Here is a 24,707-nt window from a genome sequence, read left to right as displayed (position 1 = left end):
GAACTCCTAGTGGTAGTTTGACAGGCAGATTAAAGAATAATAGCACCCCACCCCCACCCCCCAACCCCACTGATGTCCTCACATTAATCTCCGGAACCTGTGAATATCTTATGTTACATGCCAAAAGAGACTTTGCAGATGGTTAAGGTTATGGACCTTAGGTAGCCAGAGTATCTTGAATGAGCTGGGCGGGCCCAGTCTAATCACACAAAGCCTTAAAAGCAGAGCACTCTCTGCCTAGAAGCAGAAATGATGCAGCTGGAAGGGAAGTCAGAGAGGGTCTAAGTGTGAGAAGTATTTGCCTACTGTTGGCTCTGAGATGTAGGGGCCCACCTGCAAGGACTGGAGAGTGGGCTCTGATAGCTAAGGAGATCTCTGGCTAACAACCTGCAAGGAAACGAGGACCTCAGTCCTAGAACCACAAAGAAATTGATTCTGTCAACAACCTGAAGGAGCTTGGGAGAGGATTCTTTCCCTTAGCCTCCTCATGAGAATCCAGCAGGCTGACACCTTGATTTCGGAGAACCCACTGGTCAGACCTGACCTGCAGAACTATGAGCTAGGAAGTGGGTGCTGCCTTTAGCTGCTGTGTACGTGGTGATTTATTATGGCAGCATAGAAAACAACACAGGTAAGAACCATTATTTTCCTCATTTAACTGGTGAGCAGACCGAGGCACAGGGAGGTTATGCAACTTTTCCCACAGTGACGCAGCTTTACGAATGAGAGAATTTGGAAGCCAGTACCAAAACTCTGGCTGCAGAGCCTCTGCCCTCAACTAGTGGCTACGCTGTCAGGTAGCAGGTATGGGAAGGCTTCTGGGCAGGACAGTGTGAATGAAGGCAAGGAGGTATGTGTGGGGGCTCCTAAGGAGTTCAGTATGGCTGGCGCATATGGTGTGGATGGGACGGGAGTGGTGGGAAAGTGGGACGGGGAAGCAAGTGGCCCAGTTAGGAACAGATCGCATAAGTTCACTAATTTCATATTTATTGTGCCAGAAGTGAGACCAGTGTCCCCTCACCCCTTCAAAATCTTGACTTTTTAGAACTAAAGTGAGGTGGCACCTGGTTACCTGGGAGCTTTCTGAACAACCTGGACCCCTGGAGCGAGGACAAAGGGAGGCAGTCTGTTTACTGATTCTCCCTGCCTCTGCAGCCATGCAGTTAGGAGCAAGTGGAAACAATGAGGAGAAGAGCATGCACTTAACTCGGTTGTGACCACTGGAACCCAAAGTACCACTTGTCTTGTCAGCACTGTGTTATTAATCAGAGGAAAACAGTGGTGTCTCCCTGGGAGACACACACCAGGAGCAGAGAGCATGAAGCCCTCGGCCCTGGGGAGCCTCTTCCTGCAGCGCGGCACAAGGCATGAGAGTTAGGAGAACCAACATGGCAGGCTCTCGGTGCCTGGCACACAGCAGGCCATCCGTAAATGTTCGCGGATGAATGAATGGAGGACTGACTAAAGAACAGGAAACCTGGTCAAGTAGCTTTTTTTGTCCATGTGTGCCTCCATCTGCACACTCTACCTAGCCCCCCAAACAAAGACAAAACTTCCACTAGTTTGGACTAGGTTGGTTCTAATTTTGCCTGTCTTGAATGGCATCTCTTCAGCACTGAGGTAGGTGAGAAAAGGTCATGATTTACAGAAACCTTTCTGCCTCAGAGAACGCTCATTAGCCTGACATATTGTGTTTTCTTTATTGTAGTTGTCACCTGTTATTGGACACTCTGGTCAAAATTAATATCACAATCATTCTATGACTCTATGTTTGAGCTCTGTTTGCTTTTTAAGCCATTTAGTCTTTTGTTTCTGGGATGGGAGTGGAGGGCTGGGGTGGCAGAGAATCTGAGTAATGTGATACCAGCCGGTGAAGAATGGGGCTAGGAACTTGAAACGTTTTTGGTTTACGTAGTCCTGGCCGACATGACGTGGTCATCTATTTTCAGACATGTTTTCCCCACTCAGACAGTTTCTTCTGAAATCAGGACAAGACTTTTCCTTCTTTTCTTTTCCTGTTCCCTTCCCTTCCCTTCCCACCCCTTCTCATCTTCTCTTTTTCCCTCTCTTCCCTTCTGCCTCCTTCCCTGTTCCCTCCCCCTCCCCCCTCCCCTCCCCTCCCCCTCCTCCCCTCCCCCTCCTCCCCTCCCCCCTCCTCCCTCCTCCTCCCCCTCCTCCTCTCCCTCCTCCTCTTCCTCCAACTTTCCCCTCTCTGTCTCCCTCCCTCCCTTTCTCTCTCCCCATTGGATACTTGCAGTGCCCAGGAATTTCTTCAAATTCTGTGTGTCCCAGAAACAGGCAAACGCTAGCTCATTCAAAGGATGCCAGAAGTCAATTCTCTCTCACATTTTGCCAAAAATATGTAAATAAATCATAGAGGACACCTTGTCATTTGAACCAAATTCTGGAAATACATTCAAATGTGTTTTTGTCCTTTTTATTGAATTTCTACCTGAAAAAATAGATGCCCTTCTCTTTTCACATTTTGACAGCTGTATGTGGTTTTATTTTCTCTCTTAGGTTTCTTGATTACTTTTTTTTTTTAAAACATGATGTGATGTAAAGAGGGTGGACTTTCTAATCGGATGTCTGCCTTCTAATTCGTCTTCCCCCTGACTAGCTGGCAGACCAGGAGGACACCACTCACCCTCTGTGAGCCTCAGTTTCTTCATCAGTCACCAGAAGGCCTGCTGAGCTCACAAGATTTCCATGAGGATGTACAGAAAAGAGCTTCGAAACGGTACCATGCAGATATCTCTGTTTTTAATTCCTCCACTGTATCATTCTCATTTGCTTTCCCTCACGTTCTTCTCTCTTCTTTCCTCAAAACTGGCATTTTAAAACTGTTGCTGTTAAAATGAGTACTTGCCTTTTAAAAATCTTCAAGTTGCTAAGCAGCATCCGCCCCTCCCCCTCCCCTTTTATGCAGCCTGGTTGCCATAGTATCATCTGAACATGGTAACAAGAAGCAAAGAGCAATCATTTTTCCCTAAGTAGGGCTGGGCAGACAGATAAACATGCTGAAATGTTTCTTTACAACTCATCTCCAGGAAAGGGGGAAACTGCTTCGTGTGACACAGCCCAGTTTCTCTTATCAGTCCCTGCCCTTCTTTCCTGTTCACTCGTAGCTGTTCACACCTGTAGCTCCTTGGATGTCACACCGCCCCTTGTGTGACTCTTCCTAAAAAGGCTTTTAAAGGGATGCGGCTGCTACTCGCTTGTTTATAGCTATTTAGGGCTAAATGCAGACTCAGACCCTTCTCGGCTAGTTGATAAACACAGAGCATTGAGCGTGACTCAAGATTGTGAGAACAGAACTGGTTGCCCTAGCAGGTTTGGGGAAGATAATAAATAAACGTCATCAGAGCGACATCCAAGAGTGCTTTTTAAAAATGGAGAAGATTAAGAAAGAAACTAATTGAAATCTCACATGTATTTGAGAAATACACACCCAAGATCCCAGTAGCTCAACTCCAAGCTCACAAGGTTAGACTCTTGAGTATCAATAATATAAACTGAAACACAGAGCTGGAAGGGACTTTTCCTCTTTGGCCCACATGGTCCTGTATGTTCAGATTCCCAGAGCCAGGATGCATGGGTTGTTAAAACATTGAAATAGTTCTGTAGTGGTTTGTGCTGCCCCTAGCTCCCAGAGTGCCCTCTTGCTGTCCCAGTCACCTGCGCTTCATGAACCCCCAGGACCCTCCAGCCCTCCCCATAATCAGAGATCTAAGGGGCTCGAGCTGGTGCAGCAAGAGGCCTCCAAGAGTCTGTCCCAGCACGGAGACCAGCGCCTGTTCTGATTGATCATATTCCTATTAAACCTGCTGTTAAATATTTTGAATACTGACTAAAGGCTGCCCTTGCTTACTCCAAAGTCGCTTCTAGATAATCTGACAGTGTTTTCCTGAGGAAGCAAAATTCCCTTCCTTCCAGATGAAGCCATCAGGACAGAGGGCCACCTTTTGTGGAAAAACTTGCCTGCTCTCAGCTTTCGTTGGGCAGACACCCACTGTGAACTGGTCCTGCAGAGTTTGTGAGGAACCAGCCCTGTTGCCAGCACTCTTCTGCTTGGCTGCCCCCACGACAGTGACACACATTTGCTCGGCAGATGGTTAAAATGCGAAGCCCAGTCCACAGATTCCCCGGTGCTCTGCTTTTTGATCCCCTGAGTTGATTCCCTACATCTGAAATACATATGGTTCAGAGGGACTTTGAGAGGGCTTTCTGGGCAAAGGCAGGGCCATCCCCAGGCTCATCCAAACAGATTGACTTCTACCTCAAAGTGGAAGAATATTCCTTCCTACGGTTTTCCAGGGCCATTCTGATTCTGTTCTGGAAGGCCTTTGCTCTTCCTCCACTCCCTTGGCAACCACTTCAGAGTGAATAACACATCTTGTCAGAGAGTCTTAGAACCTGGGAAGGGAGCAGAGATTTGCCATCTTTGGCTCAGCCCAGCATGAGCCTCGGGCCTTGCAGATAAATGGTCTCCATCCCGCACCTCTCAGAGAGATTCTGCCACATCACGCAGTTACTCAGCCCCGGGTTGCTGACCCTCCTCTAGGAAACCACTGGGTGATATCTAAAGAATGCATTTGCCGTCGGTGGAAGCAGAATTTAGTTGTCAGAATCCCCTGTAAATTAGTCCTTCTGAGTCCAGCATTGTTGGCTCTCCCCATGTCTTCCTTGATCTCAAATTCTTGGTCTCAGGTGAGAAATGCACCCACTCCACACCTGAGTAGCACCTGCCGCATGGTCTTTCCTCTAGTACTTTGCCAAGCTGACTCCCAGAACCTTCATCTATGGCCATGTCTGTAACTATGTCAAAAGGTGTGCTTCCCACAAAGAACTCTTTCCCTCTTTTCAGATTTTATGTACTTCCTCACAGTTGCCTAACTTGGCTGTACCCAGAGGGCCCTTGGTCAGAGCTACGCAGGACTTTAGCCATGTTCTTGACCAACTTATCTTTGGGCTAGGTTCCAGTGGTATTCTGGTAAATGTTTTATAAGAAGCTTTCTGGCAACAACAGCAGCAGCAGCAGAAGTAGCGCTAATTTGTAGCATTTGCCGGTTTCTGTGGTGTAAATCATGGACATCTAAGCTACCCACATGGAGTGACCCAATGCAGAATTAGTTGGAAAGAGATGTGCACAACTGGCTCTTGCAAGTTGCTACAAGCTGGCTCAAATACACCTCCAGAGTAATCCTATTATCAGGGGATTATGACTGTTGATATTTTTTCATGTTCCTTTCTGTATATTGTTTTCAACTAACATCTAATACTGTCAGATAGATCAATCCTTTAGGCTAATAGTTTCCAAACTATTTTTTTTGTCCAGTGACCTTTATATTAATATAAATCAATGAACTACCTAAAAGCAGCACTGGCCTGATGAGAGATTTGGGAGAACTTTATGGCCCCACACTATTCTAGAGTTCTAGGGAACACTGTGAATCACTGCTTTAGTTTATTTTTTATTTTTTCCACTTTTTGATGATCCAAAGCAAGCAGAATTATGTGGAATATATGATAGAGTTCTTGACACGTGATTGTTTTCTTGAAATCTTTAGAATAAATTGAAATGAACCTTGGAGCAATTTGTAAAACCTGTTGCTTTCTGCTAGAAGGAGCTCCCAGGGGCTCTATTAATCAACATACCCATAATGACCTCATATGAGCTGTAGGACAGGCCCTTGCTCTACCAGGATGCCTAATTTAAATGTTTGTCTGCAGCTCCTAATGTTCTCTGGCTTCAGCTGTCTACCAAGAACTGAGAGGTATGAGTCACACAGCTTAACTGGCTTGCAGGTTTTTCAGTCCTGCTATTTTTCTTAGTCACCACCTTGTTCTGTCTCTTGTTTTCTCTCTGTTTGGCACACAATTATTTCATGTCAGTTCAGATAGCCCTAAAAAATCCTTTTATATATTCTCCTCCCAACAGAGTGATTCCAGTTTTGTTCATCTGCTTTACGATGTAAATCAGTTTAATGGAATGCACCATTCAATCTTAATGGACTCATGATTTCATTTGATGTTACTTTCATTTTGGTTAGAGAATGCACTTGGAGTTTCCTGAGATTCCAGCAATTGAGTTATAAATAAAGAAATAAAACAAAAATTCTAAAGTGGGAAAGGAATCTATGAAGACAGAAGAGAGAACAGAAGTCACAGGAGGGTTCTCCTTCTCTTTGAACCCTTCATGTCTCTCAGAGACCATCACTGCATTGTGTCAGACTGAATTGGTCTTCTATTTCTAATTCCTCACGGCTGTACTCTTGGCTCTGAAAGCAGTAGTAACTGGGATATATAAATACTGAGTACTGTCTTCATGCTAAGTGGTAACAGAAGTGATAATCCCCATCTCCCATGCTGTAGGGAGACATACAACTGCAAAAGCTTGAAGGGCTTTAGCTTTAAGCTAAAGTTGTGAAAGGGCTAATGGTAAGATTGCAGACATCAAACTGGGTTAGGAAATAGCTCTGGTCTAGAGGAATGGGGGAGGGACACAGCTTCTTTTTTCAATGGCTGGCCCTTAACAGTGCCTCTAAAACCACACATTTAGGTTACCACCATTGCTGATCTGCCAGGAAGGGGAATAGCCAGCCTTATCCATATCCTCATCTTCAGTGAATTACTGGAGTCCCCCATTTAGACATCCTAAAATGTTTCACACTGATCATATCCAAAATAGAACTAATCAAATCCATTTTTTATTCTGTGTTCCATATCTCAATTAGTAGTTCCATTCATAGAGTCATCCAGACCATGAACCTGGGAGTCTTGTTTGACCTCGTGCCTTTCCCTTCTATCCACTTAGTAACCAAGCCCTGTCATCTGCCTTTTTAAGGTCTCACATTTCTATCTCTTTCTTTCCATTTACAACACCATTGCCCTAATTTAGGCTCTTTTCATTTTTGCCTAGTCTGGAATAATGTTTTATTCATAGGAAGATCTCAATAACTGTTAGTTCAATGATCAAGTTACCATAAATCTTCCTCCTAACTTGCTGTCCCCCCATCGTTTGTGCTTCCCCTCTCTAAATTACACTCCGTACTCCAAAAAAAAGTTCTAAAACCCAAAGCACATCACGTCACTTTGAAATCACAGCATTCCACCCTCCACATTACCCCTACTGGGCTTGTGCCTCCCTTTGAGGTCCCACACACGCTTCAATCCAGCCACACACATCTGAGCACCATCCTGCCAAGGACTTTCATACACTCTGCTGCCTCCATTGCACTTTGCTCCCCCAGCATCGGCCCCACGCAGACAGCCTAACCAAGGTCCTGAGCCAATCTGACCCATTCCAGGGATGCATTTTAGGATCACATCACCAGCAATGGGAGATTATGAGTGTTTCTCACCTAGGCCTTGTTCCAAATTATCTCTTCCCCTTTCCATATTCTCCCTGGTTCACCAGGGCTGCAAAACCTGGAAACTAATTCCCCAGAAGTCCTGTCAGAGGTTTACAGCTTAGATTCTGCCAATGAGAAAATCTTAAGTGCAATTAAGAGCTAGAAGAGAAGGAGACAACAACATTGTTCCTGCAGTAGCAATAGGCAGCCTTATAGGTTTTCTTAGATGGCATGCGTGAGATTTTTTTTGTGTGTGGGTATATGTATATTTATATATATAAAACAAAAATTTGCCATTTTAACCATTTTTACATGTGGGAATGCCGTGGAATCAATTACATTCACAATGTTGCGCTACCATCGCCACCATCCATTACCAAAATTTTTTTATCACTGGAAACAGGAACTCTGTACCCATTGAGCAATAACTCCCCATTCCCCATATTTCACTCAGCATAATGTCTTCAAGGTTTATCCAAGTTGTAGCATTTATCAGAACTTTGTTCCTTTTTATGGCTGAGTATTACTCCACTGTATGTGTATACCATGTTTATCCAATCATCTGTTGAAGGACACTTGGGTTGTTTGCAGATTTTGGCTATTGTGAGTATTGCTGCTTTGAACATCAGTGTCACATGTGAGATTCTGATAACGGCTTCCAGGAGTCCTTTTGCGAATCACCAGTAGTGCTGTTGCAGACATCCGAGATCACTGATTAACGTTTCCTGCAATTTTTGCTCTTCTGATTTCCCAAATTCTAACAGCAGCTTTTGCTGACTTTTGGTCCCTAGCCTTTCAAAAGTTTTGTAAAGATCCCCTATGTTAAATTTTTCATGTTGGAAATATATGAATGATTTTCTGTTTTCCTGACCAAACCTTAGCCAACACAACTCAGGTAACCAATGATTCAGACATGAGTTTAAGCCAAGCCTCAACTTCAAGCTCAACTATTTTTGGCCCATCTGTGTTTGCAAAAATCATTAGGATTCCACATCTGTTTCAGTTCCTGAGTTGTATTCTGAATGCTTTGCAAGAATTAAACCCCAGTGGTGGATCCCAGCCCACTTGGCTCAGACCCTAAATTCTGCTGGCCTGTCATATAAGGTGTGTTGGGTTGTGTGTATTATGTCCCCCAGAAAAAGGCATATTCTTTAATGCAATCTTGTGGGGGCAGATTGATCTTTTTTATTAGGGTGTGACCTCTTGATTGGATGTTTCCATGGGGATTTGGCCCCACCCTTCAGAGTAGGTCTTGATTAGTTTACTGGAGTTCTTTGAAGGGAGCTTGCACAGAGAGCAAAGAAAGGAAAATGCCCCAGGTTATGCTAAGCCAAGGCCCAGACGCTCACTGACCTCACTGACGCTTTGAGATGCTGACTCAGAGGCTGCTCCAGAGAAGATAAGAGGACAAAACACCCCAAGAGCATCTGAGAGAGTAGCTGAAATACATCCCGGGACCAGCAGACGGCAGTACGTGCCTTACCAGCTGACAGAGGTGTTATGGACGCCACCCGCCGTTCTTCAGTGTTGAAGCCTTATTTTGGACACTTTTATGGCCTTAAGACGTAACTTTGTAACTAAATAACCCCCTTTATAAAAGCCAGTCCACTTCTGGTATTTTGCATGACAGCAGCATTAGCAAACCGGAACCTAAGGGAACTCAACTTTGTCCCCTTGCCCATTCAACCCCTTGAAGTTGTGCACTACAATGGACAACCTGTCTGAAATCAAAGTGCTGTCGTTATCCAACTTTGGTATTCACCACTGCCTAGACAGTTCTGCTCTGATTCTTTACTCACTTTTGGGCTCCAAACTGCACTTTGGTTCCAATCAATGTTGGTTAAACATTGAATTCCTGCCCCATCTGTCCAGGTAACAAATCATACAACCAAATTTGCTTCTGGCCTGGGTCATGCCTCATCTCTTTGTTGTCTGGTTTCTTTCCTTCTCCTGGTTGTCTAGTCTTGAAATTGCATACCCCTCAGTTGAACCTGTATATTTGGAAATATACACATAATATACTTACACTAGCTGGTTATAACATTAAGCTAAAAACATACCAATTGTTTAAAAGCATAACATTTTTCTTTATCATGTAACTTCAAGTCCCAGTTGTAGCTAATTGCAAGTTGGGGTATGATTTATGGTACATATGGACAAAAGAAAGCCACTGAGGTCATAATGAATACACATTACATTATTTAACACAGACACTGAGTCAGGACTGGTCAGAACTGCTCATGATAGAGCTTCATATTCTTGAAGTTACCTGCCCTTTTTCCCCTACATATTACATCCTGGTAACTTGTTTACTTCTTTCTTATATGCACTATTACCAAGAGTTTACTCAGTGTCCTGAGCAATCCTTTTCCATTTCTAGGGATCAGAACATACAAATACACTCTGCTTTTGAATCAGCCCTCTGTAGTTTCAATGTGATACTAAAAGAGTTCTTTCTTCTCTTTGGCACTCTCTCTGCTTTTCCTCTCTGGAAAATTTTTGTAACCACATGAGTACATTTAGTACTACAGACTCTTCTTTAAGAAGTAATTTATGGAAAACCAATCCATGTGCATTATGAGTGCCAATGTTATAAGTTCCCATAATCATATAATTTCAGGATTTGTTTCAGCCAGAAAACAGGGAAATCAATTTTGATATGTCTGCACAACCCTCATGTCCATATTCAGAAGGGAATACTTGATGCAAAAGAAAATAACAGAAAAAAAATCATGGCAGCAATTGTTTTTATCTGCCTGTACTTTTAATATTTAAATGTAGAAGTAGAAATGATTTCTGCTAAAAATTAGATATGGCCAGGGTACCTATTCTTCTTTGAAATTTTTAAAAGAGATTCCACCCACCTATCACATTGTTCTGCAAGATGAGTCACGGACACTGTATTGCCACAAAAGGAAGATTCTAACACATTTAGTCATAGACCTCCTGGCTGGACAGATCGGGCTTTCAGATCTGTCATGCTCGAGTCTCCTAGCAATGATGTGTACTTCATAGTCACAGTGGCAGCGTGATGACTCCATTCCTGGGGATTTCATCCTGGGGCTTCATACATTTCCCTTCTCTCATGCCATCAAGTCTTGCTTCAGTCAGTTTCCAAACTCCAATTGCCTGCTTTCCAACAGGGGTTTCCATGACAACTTCCATTTGTGGCATTATTGACTCCATCACTCCATTTCATCTCTTCTCTGTGGCTCTGAGCTCTTTTTTGCATGTTGGACCCAAACATTCTGGTTCCCTCTCTAACCCCTCTGTTTTTTTTTTTTGTTTGTTTGTTTTTTAATCTTCATTTTATTGAGATAGATTCGTATACCACGCAGTCATACAAAACAAATCGTACTTTCGATTGTTTACAGTACCATTACACAGTGGTACATTCATCACCCAAATCAATCCCTGACACCTTCATTAGCACACACACAAAAATAACAAGAATAATAATTAGAGTGAAAAAGAGCAATTGAAGTAAAAAAGAACACTGGGTACCTTTGTCTGTTTGTTTCTTTCCCCTATTTTTCTACTCATCCATCCATAAACTAGACAAAGTGGAGTGTGGTCCTTATGGCTTTCCCAATCCCATTGTCACCCCTCATAAGCTACATTTTTATACAACTGTCTTCAAGATTCATGGGTTCTGGGTTGTAGTTTGATAGTTTCAGGTATCCACCACCAACTACCCCAATTCTTTAGAACCTAAAAAGGGTTGTCTAAAATGTGCATAAGAGTGCCCACCAGAGTGACCTCTCGGCTCCTTTTGGAATCTCTCTGCCACTGAAGCTTATTTCATTTCCTTTCACATCCCCCTTTTGGTCAAGAAGATGTTCTCCGTCCCACGATGCCGGGTCTACATTCCTCCCCGGGAGTCATATTCCACGTTGCCAGGGAGATTCACTCCCCTGGGTGTCTGATCCCACGTAGGGGGGAGGGCAGTGATTTCACCTTTCAAGTTGGCTTAGCTAGAGAGACAGGGCCACATCTGAGCAACAAAGAGGCATTCGGGAGGAGGCTCTTAGGCACAACCATAAGGAGGCCTAGCCTCTCCTTTGCAGCAACCGTCTTCCCAAGGGCAAAACCCGTGGTAGAGGGCTCAACCCACCAAACCACCAGTCCCCCATGTCTGTGGCCATGCCAACAACCATGGAGGCGGGGTAGTCGAATACCCCTGCATTCTCCACAGGCTCCCCAAGGGGACACTACATCTTTTTTTTTTTCCTTGTTTTTCTTTTTTCTTTTTTTTTTTTTAACTTTCCCTTCTTTTTTAAATCAACTGTATGAAAAAAAAGTTAAAAAGAAAGCAAACATACAATAAAAGAACATTTCAAAGAGACCATAACAAGGGAGTAAGAAAAAGACAACTAACCTAAGATAACTGCTTAACTTCCAACATGTTCCTACTTTACCCCAAGAAAGTTACCTAATATAGCAACATTTCTGTGAACTTGCTCCTACTATATCCATCAGAAATTAACAGACCATAGTCATTCCTGGGCATCCCCAGAACGTTAAATAGCTTATCTGTTCTTCTTGGATTATTGTTCCCCCTTCCTTAATTGCTCTCTATTGCTAGTTCCCCTACATTCTACATTATAAACCATTTGTTTTACATTTTTCAAAGTTCACATTAGTGGTAGCATATAATATTTCTCTTTTTGTGCCTGGCTTATTTCAAACAGCATTATGTCTTCAAGGTTCATCCATGTTGTCATATGTTTCACGAGATCGTTCCTTCTTACTGCCGTGTAGTATTCCATCGTGTGTATATACCACATTTTATTTATCCACTCATCTGTTGAAGGACATTTGGGTTGTTTCCATCTCTTGGCAATTGTGAATAATGCTGCTATGAACATTGGCGTGCAGTTATCTGTTTGTGTCACTGCTTTCCGATCTTCCGGGTATATACCGAGAAGTGCAATCGCTGGATCGAACGGTAACTCTATATCTAGTTTTCTAAGGAACTGCCAGACTGACTTCCAGAGTGGCTGAACCATTATACAGTCCCACCAACAATGAATAAGACTTCCAATTTCTCCACATCCCCTCCAGCATTTGTAGTTTCCTGTTTGTTTAATGGCAGCCATTCTAACCGGTGTTGGATGGTATCTCATTGTGGTCTTAATTTGCATCTCTCTAATAGCTGGTGAAGCTGAACATTTTTTCATGTGTTTCTTGGCCATTTGTGTTTTCTCTTCAGAGAACTGTCTTTTCATATCTTTTGCCCATTTTATAATTGGGCCGACTGTACTATTGTCATTGAGTTGTAGGATTTCTTTATATATGCAAGATATCAGTCTTTTGTCAGATACATGGTTTCCAAAAATTTTTTCCCATTGAGTTGGCTGCCTCTTTACCTTTTTGAGAAATTCCTTTGAGGTGCAGAAACTTCTAAGCTTGAGGAGTTCCCATTTATCTATTTTCTCTTTTGTTGCTTGTGCTTTGGGTGTAAAGTCTAGGAAGTGGCCGCCTAATACAAGGCCTTGAAGATGTTTTCCTACATTATCTTCTAGGAGTTTTATGGTACTTTCTTTTATATTGAGATCTTTGGTCCATTTTGAGTTAATTTTTGTGTAGGGGGTGAGGTAGGGGTCCTCTTTCATTCTTTTGGATATGGATATCCAACTCTCCCAGCCCCATTTGTTGAAAAGACCATTATGACTCAGTTCAGTGACTTTGGGGGCCTTATCAAAGATCAGTCGGCCATAGATCTGAGGGTCTATCTCTGAATTCTCAATTCGATTCCATTGATCTATATGTCTATCTTTGTGCCAGTACCATGCTGTTTTGGCAACTGTGGCTTTATAAAAAGCTTCAATGTCAGGGAGTGTAAGTCCTCCCACTTCGTTTTTCTTTTTTAGAGTGTCTTTAGCAATTCGAGGCATCTTCCCTTTCCAAATAAATTTGATAACTAGCTTTTCCAAGTCTGCCAAGTAGGTTGTTGGAATTTTGATTGGGATTGCATTGAATCTGTAGATGAGTTTGGGTAGAATTGACATCTTAATGACATTTAGTCTTCCTATCCATGAACATGGAATATTTTTCCATCTTTTAAGGTCCCCTTCTATTTCTTTTAGTAGAGTTATGTAGTTTTCTTTGTATAGGTCTTTTACATCTTTGGTTAAGTTTATTCCTAGGTACTTGATTTTTTTAGTTGCTATTGAAAATGGTATCTTTTTCTTGAGTGTCTCTTCAGTTTGTTCATTTCTAGCATATAGAAACATTACTGACTTATGTGCATTAACCTTGTATCCCGCTACTTTGCTAAATTTGTTTATTAGCTCTAGTAGCTGTATCGTCGATTTCTCAGGGTTTTCTAGATATAAGATCATATCATCTGCAAACAATGACAGTTTTACTTCTTCTTTTCCAATTTGGATGCCTTTTATTTCTTTGTCTTGCCGGATTGCCCTGGCTAGCACTTCCAGCACAATGTTGAATAACAGTGGTGACAGCGGGCATCCTTGTCTTGTTCCTGATCTTAGAGGGAAGGCTTTCAGTCTCTCACCATTGAGTACTATGCTGGCTGTGGGTTTTTCATATATGCTCTTTATCATGTTGAGGAAGTTTCCTTCAATTCCTACCTTTTGAAGTGTTTTTATCAAAAATGGATGTTGGATTTTGTCAAATGCTTTTTCAGCATCTATTGAGATGATCAATTGATTTTTCCCCTTTGACTTGTTAATGTGTTGTAATACATTGATTGATTTTCTTATGTTGAACCATCCTTGCATGCCTGGAATAAACCCCACTTGGTCATGGTGTATGATTGTTTTAATGTGTCTTTGGATTCGATTTGCAAGTATTTTGTTGAGGATTTTTGCATCTATATTCATTAGGGAGATTGGCCGGTAGTTTTCCTTTTTTGTAGCATCTTTGCCTGGTTTTGGTATTAGATTGATGTTAGCTTCATAAAATGAGTTAGGTAGTGTTCCCTTTTCTTCAATGTTTTGAAAGAGTTTGAGTAAGATTGGTGTCAGTTCTTTCTGGAAAGTTTGGTAGAATTCCCCTGTGAAGCCATCTGGCCCTGGGCTTTTATTTGTGGGAAGATTTTTGATGACTGATTGGATCTCTTTGCTTGTGATGGGTTGGTTGAGGTCTTCTATTTCTTCTCTGGTCAGTCTAGGTTGTTCATATGTTTCCAGGAAATTGTCCATTTCCTCTACATTATCCAGTTTGTTGCCATACAGTTGTTCATAGTATCCTCTTATAATTTTTTTAATTTCTTCAGGATAGGCAGTTATGTCACCTTTTTCATTCATTATTTTGTTTATATGGGTCTTCTCTCTATTTGATCTTGTCAGTCTAGCTAGGGGCTTGTCAATCTTGTTGATCTTCTCAAAGAACCAACTTTTGGTGATATTTATCCTCTCTATTGTTTTTTGTTCTCTATGTCATTTATTTCTGCTTTAATCCTTGTTATTTCTTTTCTTCTACTTGGTTTAGGATTGGTTTGCTGTTCATTTTCTAGCTTCTTCAGTTGATCCATTAGTTCTTTGATTTTGGCTCTTTCTTCCTTTTTAATATATGCGTTTAGTGCTATAAATTTCCCCCTTAGCACTGCTTTTGCTGCATCCCATAGGTTTTGGTATTTTGTGTTCTCATTTTCATTCGTCTCTATATATTTAGCAATTTCTCTTGCTATTTCTTCTTTAACCCACTGATTGTTTAGGAGTGTGTTGTTTAACCTCCAGGTATTTGTGAATTTTCTAAGTCTCTGATGGTTATTGACTTCTAATTGTATTCCATTGTGGTCGGAGAATGTGCTTTGAATAATTTCAATCTTTTTAAATTTATTGAGGCTTGTTTTATGTCCCAGCATATGATCTATTCTGGAGAAAGTTCCATGAGCACTAGAAAAGTATGTGTATCCTGGTGATTTGGGATGTAATGCCCTGTATATGTCTGTTAAATCTAATTCATTTATCTGATTGTTTAGGTTTTCAATTTCCTTATTGGTCTTCTGTCTGGTTGATCTATCTATAGGAGAGAGTGATGTGTTGAAGTCTCCCACAATTATTGTGGAAACATCAATTGCTTCCTTTAGTTTTGCCAGTGTTTCTCTCATGTATTTTGTGGCACCTTGATTGGGTGCATAGACATTTACGATTGTTATTTCTTCTTGTTGAATTGCCCCTTTTATTAGTATGTAGTGGCCGTCTTTGTCTCTCAAAACATCCCTGCATTTGAAGTCTATTTTATCTGAGATTAATATTGCTACACGTGCTTTCTTTTGGCTGTAGCTTGCATGAAATATTTTTTTCCATCCTTTCACTTTCAGTTTCTTTGTGTCCCTGTGTCTAAGATGAGTCTCTTGTATGCAACATATTGATGGTTCATTTTTTTTGATCCATTCTGCGAATCTATATCTTTTAATTGGGGAGTTTAATCCATTTACATTCAACGTTATAACCGTGAAGGCATTTCTTGAATCAGCCATCTTATCCTTTGCTTTATGTTTGTCATATTTTTCCCCTCTCTCTATTAATATCCTTTATTGTACCCATACCAAATCTCTTTAGTACTGAACCTTTCTCCAAGTCTCTCTGTCCTTTCTTTGTTTCTCTGTCTGTAGGGCTCTCTTTAGTATCTCCAGTAGGGCAGGTCTCTTGTTAGCAAATTCTCTCAGCATTTGTTTGTCTGTGAAAAATTTAAGCTCTCCCTCAAATTTGAAGGAGAGCTTTGCTGGATAAAGTATTCTTGGCTGGAAATTTTACTCACTCAGAATTTTAAATATATCGTGCCACTGCCTTCTCACCTCCATGGTGGCTGCTGAGTAGTCACTACTTAGTCTTATGCTGTTTCCTTTGTATGTGGTGAATTGCTTTTCTCTTGCTGCTTTCAGAACTTGCTCCTTCTCTTCTGTGTTTGACAGTGTGATCAGAATATGTCTCGGAGTGGGTTTATTTGGATTTATTCTATTTGGAGTTCGCTGAGCATTTATGATTTGTGTATTTATGTTGTTTACAAGATTTGGGAAGTTTTCCCCAACAATTTCTTTGAATACTCTTCCTAGACCTTTACCCTTTTCTTCCCCTTCTGGGACACCAATGAGTCTTATATTTGGACGTTTCATATTATCTATCATATCCCTGAGGTCCATTTCGATTTTTTCAATTTTTTTCCCCATTCTTTTATGCTTTCATTTTCCATTCTGTCATCTTCGAGGTCACTGATTCATTGTTCAACTTCCTCTAGTCTTGTACTATGAGTGTCCAGAATCTTTTTAATTTGGTCAACAGTTTCTTTAATTTCCATAAGATCATCCATTTTTTTATTTAGTCTTGCAGTGTCTTCTGTATGCTCTTCTAGGGTCTTCTTGATTTCCTTTGTCTCCCATACTATAGTCTCATTGTTCATCTTTAGTTCTTTGAGTAGCTGCTCTAGGTGCTGTGTCTCTTCTGGTCTTTTGATTTGGGTGCTTGGGCTTGTGTTATCCGTATCGTCTGTTTTTTTCATATGCTTTATAATTTTCTGTTGTTTTTGGCCTCGTGGCATTTGCTGAACTTGATAGGGTTCTTTTAGGATTTGTAGACCAATTGAAGTCCTTATCTCTAATTTATCAGATCTACAGCTTCGTGGAGTACACTTTCTCTAACTAACCAGCAGGTGGCGTCCACGAGCCACCTGTTCTCCACAAGCCAGTTCTCCCCTGCTTAGCCTTTTTGGTGAGTGGGAGAGTGAGTCTTGTGGGGTCCAATTGGTGTACCAAGCTTGTGTGTGTAGTTGGTGTTGCCTGCCCTGTATATGGGGTGTGTTTCTGGGCAGTCAAGGGGGGTGGTGGCTCTAACAATCAAATCTCCCTGGTGATCCTAGAGTTTTAAAGCTGCTGCAATAGTCTAATCCTTCAGTTCAGTCCTGCCACAGTTTGTCTCTGCCACTGACCCACAAGTTCTTGGTATTGGCGTATGGCTCCTGAGACTTGCAAGTGGGCCCCTTTTCCAGGCTGTGCACCCCGGGTCCTCTGTTGAGGGATGACTGTGCTATGTCACAGGTGAGTGCCGTCCCCCCAGGGCAGTTCTGGGCTGCTGGGCTGTGTAGGGAGGCTCCCAGTCTGCTGAAATGATGGCTGAATGGGGCTTTGTTAATTCACACTGCTCTACCTTCCCAACTCTGGGACAATCAGCTGAGGTTGCAGGGAAGGCTAAAGTCCACGCCCAGTTTTGTGGTGTGTGCCTGTTATTTGAAGCACTTCCGTCACACTGGGTTGTCTGGGGCAGTTCTGGGCTATGGGGCTGTCGATGGGCAGGAGTGTTTCCTGTCCACCAGGATGATGGCTGTGAGCGGACACCCCCCTTTTCTTGGGAAGTTGTGGTGTTTAGTGAATTTTCTCAGCCACTGGATTATTGCGTTTGTCTCAGAGCTCTCTTAGTTCTGCTCTTGACTTGACCTGCCCAAATTGCAAGTCTTTGAAGCTTTCTGTATTGGGCTTCTTAGAGTAATTGTTTTAGAAAAAGAAAAAAGGATTAAAAAAAAAAAAAAAAAAAGGGCCCTCCTCAGAGATCTAATGGGTTATTGAAATGCTAAGAGACAAAGCAACCAGGGCCATTAAGGAATGGTCCACAGGGCAGAGAGATCAGCTTTTCTTCGGGATTTGCATATGCGCCTCAGGGCCTGAGCTGGGGCCTGAGCTCTGCCCTTCCCATTTCTATGTTCACCAGAACTCCAAAAATCCTCTGCTTTTATTTTGGAGTCTTTCGTGTTGTTTTTTTCTATGCCTGTCTCCTCTCTGCTGGGCTGGCTGCTCTCAGATTCTCTGGTGTCTGGTCTCAGTCTATCTATGGTTGGAGTTTGAATCAGTAGAATGAGTTTCCGATAAGAGCTGCCACTGCAGTTCTCCCTTCTCCTTCCCGGAGCTGACAGCCCCTCCTCCCACGGGACTGAGCCTGGCAGGGAGGGGCGCGGGTCCCCTGGCCGCAAAAACTTACAGATTTCGCTGATCTCAGCAGTTCCACGTTTTCATGAGTGTTGTATGAAGTATGCCCAAAGTCAGATTGCTCTGTGGTGTCCAGTCCACGCAGTTCCTGGCTTTCTACCTACTTTCCTGGAGGAGTAACTAAAACATACAGCTCACCAGTCTGCCATCTTGCCCCACCTCTAACCCCTCTGTTTTTATGTTGTGCTTGACTTTGATCCCAGCCTCTCTGAGTTCAACTTGCATTTCCAAGAGTTTCGTTCTCACAGACACCGGAGAGAATCAAAGTCAAAGTCATAATTTTAAACTACCCCCTCCCCCCCATCACAGACTCCTGGGTCAGATGAAAGGTCTCCTGCCTTTTAGAAAGTTATAGACATTGATTTTCTGCCCTGGAAAACAAAGGTTATGTAAGAAAGAATCGAGGGAAATCCCCTTCCCACAAAAGAACATATACACATATAATGATCAGCTTTCAAGATAATTCCACATGTTTAACCAATTAAAAACTTACTTATGATCATAAATGTGTTTTCTCAGGTGCATCCCCTTGGAAGGGAAACCATATCCTCTCAGTCATTCACTCCTTAGTATAAAATGACTTTATCACCCAATGACATATTAGCAGTTGTGAATAAAGGCAGGAGATTGAAGAGAGGGAGGATCCTTTTAAAGTGTGGAATACTGAGTGAGAAGAAGGGCGATGTCTCGTAGGGAGACTTTCCCAAAATATAAAGAACCTAGAGTCTGAGGAAATGACACAGCACTTTGTGTGAGGTGGTGGAGCTGTTGATAAAGGGCGGTAGTAGGGTGGTGTCACATACTTTGCAGATTTCTTCAGAATATTGTTGGTAGCACCTGTAACTGACCCCTGCAAAGTGTTCCACCCCTTTGCCCTTGGTATGTGGTGGTAGGTTGCTGGTGCCGGCATTTGTGTGGTATTCTGCCACATGCAATTCAAATCTTCCTTCTGTAGTTTTCTTAAGAGGAATAGCAGACACGTAAATGCACACCTATCACATGCTACCTAGAACACAGACTTTGCTCTTTCCTCATTCTCATCTTCCTTACTCCTCTCCATTTTAAACTCTTCATATAAAGGGCTCGTTAATAATCATTCCCGTGAAGTTCCATTGGTTCCCTTAACCATCTGCTGTTAATGAAAGACATACAGGGAGAAATGGATGCACAGACATGGTCACAAAGGATGATAGATATTTACATTATTTGAAATACCAAGAATTTTGTTATATTGGCTAGAGTATAAGTTTCAAGACTTAGGGAGATCTGGGTGTGATCTTTGTCCTGCCTCTTACCTAGCTGAAGGCCCTTGAATGAATTATTTAACCTCTTGGAGCCTGAGTTTACCCAGTAAAGGGGGAATAAAGTGTCTACCTCATAGGGTTGTGAAGATTAAAGTATGCAATATGCCTAGCAGAGTGTTTAGCCAAATTAAATTTAAATAAAAGGTGTTTTTAACACATACTGGGGAAAAACGAAGACATTTTTAGCTTTCTAGAGGTTTGTCTGTAATTTTTTTTATCAATATTCATCCAGAAATCCATCCAACTAAAATTATTGAGAGACTACTATGTGCCAGCCAGTGTAAAATTTCCTTTTAAGAATTTCGGTTAAGGATGTGCTTTAGACTTATTCTGAAATCATAAGAACAGAGTTGCCTTTATTAGAGTTAAGATATTTATGCTCTTATTGGCTGATTTGGAATTCTATGCTTGCTTACTATATTTGAAAAACCAGTCTTGATTCATCTGATGGTCCAAATTGTCTTGAGAGCCTTCATTCCCTTTCATTTCAAGGCAAAAAAAAAAAAAAAAAAAAAAAAAAAAATTTATGTACCACTCTCTGTGAGCTGAGGGCAGTGTTAAGACACTGGGAGGCAAGGAGTGGTTTAGGGGAGAATGAGGCAGTGTTCCATTTCCAGGAACATTACATATGATTGGGAGCCAAAGCACTGGGCAAATGACTAATAGAATACAATGGAGTGAGTGCAACGAGCAAGCAGTATTATAAATGTGGAGAGAGGGGTTCATTCTGGCTGGGAGATTCAAGACTAGTGGCTGATGTGGCATTGATCCATGGCCTTGAAGAAAGAGCAGGATCAGACCTAAGAAGATGGAAAGAAAGGGAGGCCTGTGTATGCAAAGGCAGAGAGAAGGATAAACTTCTCAGTTGCTATATTCAGAGAAACAATGAATTTAGCTAAAGTTATAGCTTTGAAAGCACAGAACCACTAAGTTTTAAAGCTGGAAGAGATGCTAGAATCCAATCCACTCATTTCACGGCATGTGATAACAAGGATTATGGGAGATGCGTTTAGAAAATCATGTTGGAGCAATTCATGGAGGGTTTAGAGTGTCATTTGAAATGTCTGGAGTAGTAAAATTTAATGTATTTGCAGCTCTTAATTCTGTGTTTGGGTCCCTCTGTAGTAGTAGTTCTCAAACATGGAGAAATTCCTAGAGAACTTGTTAATACACTGATTGCTGGCCCCCATTCCCAGAATTTCTGTTTCAGTAGCGCTGGATGGGGCCTGAGAATCTGCATTTCTGACGGCTAACCAAGGGATGTCAATGCTGCTCGTCCAGAGACCACACTTTGAGACCCATCATTGTATACTATTGGTTTTCAACTCGGGCTGCCCATAGAGTCACCAGAGGAAATTTTTAAAAGCACTGAGTCTTGTACCTCACCCCAGGCCAGTGGACCCAGAAGCACTGAGGATGGGAAATTGGCATAGATAATTTTCTAATGACCCCAGGTGATATCCTAGGTCAGCATTTCTCAATATTTCCTGTGCATATGGATCACTGGGAATCTTGCTAATATGCAGATTCCTTTAGAGAAGGTCTGGGTTGGGGCCTGAGATTCTGTATTTCAAATAAGCTCCTAGCAGATGTCAATGCTGCTGGTTGGTGGACCATACTTTGAATAGCCAGGCTCTAGAAAATTCAGTTCTAGAAAGAAAAAGTCCTTTCTTATTTTTATTTCCCCCCTCACTTCTATCTCCAAGCTTCCATGCAGTGGTTGATTCTGTCTCCAGAACCTATTTGAATAGTGCCTAAGAAAGAAGGGCAGGGAGGCAGAAGCACTTTGGGGAGCAATCAGCAGCTGAGGTGACCTGAGACAGGAATCTGGGCAAAGTGACGGCCAAGAGAGAAATTCTGCCTGGCCACAGCTCGACCCACACTGTCCACCTGAGCCTACTGGCCTCACCAATGCAGTGCTTGGCAGCCCCTGCTCCCCACGCTGCCCTCCTCTCAATTGTTCCTGATGTGGGCCTCTGCTCCACTTGCCCACCCTTTTGCGGCAACTTGCTTTTTTTTTTTTGCACAAATTACTCTTTGCTATAAGCATAATTCCCAGTGAGAGAATAAGAAGCTTTTTGTTGTATCTATTAATCATGAAAGAGTTTGAAAGCTGGAATGAGGAGAGGGAGAAAGGTGTATATACTAAATGGAAAATGCCTATTTGAAATGGGGATTTTCTGACCAGCCTCCTGGTAGGATCTGCACTCCTCTCCATGACCTTAAATACCTTCTCCCTTGTGTGTGCGTGTGTGTGTGTGTGTGTGTGAGTGAGTGTGTGTGCATTGGGGGACAGGGGACTAGAGCAGAGGGATTTTTTCCTAATGATGACTTAAAATGCTCTTGGCTAGAAAGTTATACTCAGAGGAATAAAAATGAAAACATTCCAGGTATGTAGGGTGATTCTTCTTTCCTTACTACCTTGGACAGATCAACTCTAAGACACCCAAATTATTTCAATTAAAGGAAAATATCAGAGAACAAGCTGCACTGTGCTGTGACTGAACAAAGAAAGAAAACAGTAATTGTTTTCTTAAACTGTGTTTATATTAACAAAAGCCTCTGGAAAGAGTTAGTCCTTGAAATTCTTCTCCATGGGACCTTGCAACATTACCACTTAGGAGTGGGAACTGATCATTTATTTCCTGATTATACATGGGTGAGGAAATTTTTTTCAAGAGTTCCAGGAGCAACTTCCAAATGGACATGAATATAGATTCATGCAAAGGTTGTGAGGGATTCAGACCAATTGTGATACTTTGCAATATTCACAAATTTGTGTCACTCTCTCAATTGGTTTTGCTCCTCATCTGTGTGAGTACAGAAACAAAAGGTATTTGGAGCCCTTGCGGGTAGGCAGAGCATCTTAAAATACCCTCCTAAAGAGAAAGCACTGTAAATTCAAATCAGACTTCCAAAATAAACTCAGCAGGGTAGCACTCTGGAGCTTAAAGAGCCAGGTCCCCATTCCCAGTTCTTCTGGGGGTTTAAAACTTCAGTACCCTTGACTGTTCAAATCCTCCTCTGTGAGCCTGCTTCCCCTGGGAGGGATCAGTCATTCTGAAATGCAGTCGAGATTTCTACCATTCCAGATCCAAGTTTCCACGAGCCCTGCACATTAACCTCTTCTGTTAGTCATTATCAATCTTCCCTCTATGGTGGAGGGAATTAGATGTACTTGGTGTGTTGGCCAGTGAGTGATCATGCAAAGGCCAAGAATTAGACATATGAAGTTAGATCAGGACTTTAGTCTTCGAAGTTGCCAGGGGCAGGGGTAATGACATCGGCTGGTATACAATTCTCTCAGAACTCGTTCCAAGTTCTGTCCTGTTTGTCTCAGCCATTTCTGCCACCAGAGCAAACTTGCATGTTTTGGAGCATAAGTACTGATCATCTGTTGTGCTTTAAAGTGGGTGTTTTTTTTTTTTTTTAAGGAGCTAATTTGGTTGTGCAATACCATAGAGAGGAGCCACTTGTAAATTATATTTAGGTGCGTGTATATTCTTCCACTTGTGGTGATGATGAATCATATCCATCTCCAATTTATTATGTAATCCACACTTACAAGAAGGGCTGTGGGCCCCTGCAACATGTGAGTGGGTCCCACCCAGTATCTATACTCCACCTCGAAGAAGGGTCTCTTTTCTTCCCTCCCTCGGTTGGGCCTTTCTGTGGAGAGCAGAGTTCTAAAACTGAAAATCCCTTGTGCCAGAAACCCCCACAAACTGGGACAGTTGTTCACCCTATAAGGCCATTTGCCTATGTCTGGCCTTAGGTGCTGGGGGTGTGGACACAGTCCTGGATCCTTATGGCACTGGGTGCCACCCAGGCCTCTTGGCTCCAGCAGGAAATGTGCCTGGGAGTCAGGAGACAGATTTGGGGGTGCAGCAATATCTGCTCTGGTCATGGAGAGGAGGATCATTCATTCTCCCCTGCACACAGAGCTATGGGCAGATGTACAGGTGTCCCCCTGGGCCAAGGGAGATGAGGACTCCAGGCAAAAAGTTCTGATTCTATTCCATTGCAATCCCTGGGCTCCAAGACCTCAGGTAAACACACCTGGAGGGTTTGATTTGCCCTGTTAGAAGACTGATGGGTCTCAAGAAGTTCCAGCAGTGTTTTGTTTCAACCTACAGTGCTCTCAACCATGTACCCCAAGCCAGTGGCCATATCTGTTTGTTTATGTATATTAATTTAGCTTATACTGCAACGCATAATTGTGGATCTCTCCCAAAGGACCCAAGTGTGTTGACTCAAATGGCCAACCAGGTATTTACCTACATTTTCTCAGAAAACTACTAAGACATCCATTTATTTTCCATAGACCCATTTTACATTGTGCTGAAATGGCCAAGTTTCTTCTGGTATTACCAAAAAAAAAAAAAAAAAAAAAAAAAAAAAAATCCATTCCATGTTGCTGGAATCAGACCCACTGAGATTTTTCACCAAGAGCAAGATTGCATTGTGTAGTTGGAAAGAACTGGCTGTTTTTTCCTGCACCAACACCATCAGACTAATGGCCTTCCAGATGATTAATTGGCATTGTTCTCTTTAGTGTATATAACCAGAAGGGCCCAATTTAAGCTGGCCCAAGAAATCTGTCCCTTCCTCTGGATTCCAAATCTTAATTTGGAGTTTAGATTCCTGTCCTTTCATGTGATGACATTTGAAGAACTCTTCTTATTCTTCCCTCATTCAATTATTCAGCAAAGATTTATTGAGAACTTACAATATATAGGACATGGTTCTGAGTATTAGAAATTCAAAGATGAGTAAGACATGGCCCTTACTTTCAAGGAGCTTACCTTAATGTCTGGAAGAAGAGACAAATGCTTTCTCAGATTGTATTCATATTGCACTTAGGAAGGTCTGTGGTACTGCCCTGTTGTACACCTCCAGGGGGAGCCATGGACATGATTTTTTTATGGGAATGGCAGCCCCTAGGATACAATGTGAATAATATCCTGGAGATGGGCAACATTGTTGCCCTGGAAGGGGTCACAAAACCTTTGCCGAGGATGATACATTTGAGTTGAGCTTTGAAACGGTGAGTAGGTAGACACAACATAGAAGGATTTTGCAGGAAATAACCCAGCAAAA

At 42.2% G+C, this 24,707-nt stretch overlaps 1 long non-coding RNA gene across 2 annotated transcripts in view; it reads left to right on the top strand.

The window, feature by feature from the left end:
- The first annotated feature begins 259 nt into the window (after window positions 1–259).
- The window catches only part of LOC119507347, a 77,672-nt gene continuing 53,224 nt past the window's right edge, over window positions 260–24,707 (top strand). Inside the window, exons 1-3 of one of the 2 annotated variants that reach the window (XR_005211209.1) lie at window positions 260–631; window positions 2,621–2,740; window positions 5,942–7,100. This is a non-coding gene — a long non-coding RNA (uncharacterized LOC119507347). Of the gene's footprint in view, window positions 632–2,620; window positions 2,741–5,941; window positions 7,101–24,707 lie in introns of those variants that run through there. The other variant, XR_005211210.1, reaches the window with a different exon arrangement.

Source organism: Choloepus didactylus, chromosome 12 (genome assembly GCF_015220235.1).
Source record: "Choloepus didactylus isolate mChoDid1 chromosome 12, mChoDid1.pri, whole genome shotgun sequence".
Lineage (NCBI taxonomy): Eukaryota > Metazoa > Chordata > Mammalia > Pilosa > Megalonychidae > Choloepus > Choloepus didactylus.
The sequence above is the reverse complement of the archived record's forward strand: the minus strand, read 5'-3'. Positions and strand labels throughout refer to the sequence as shown.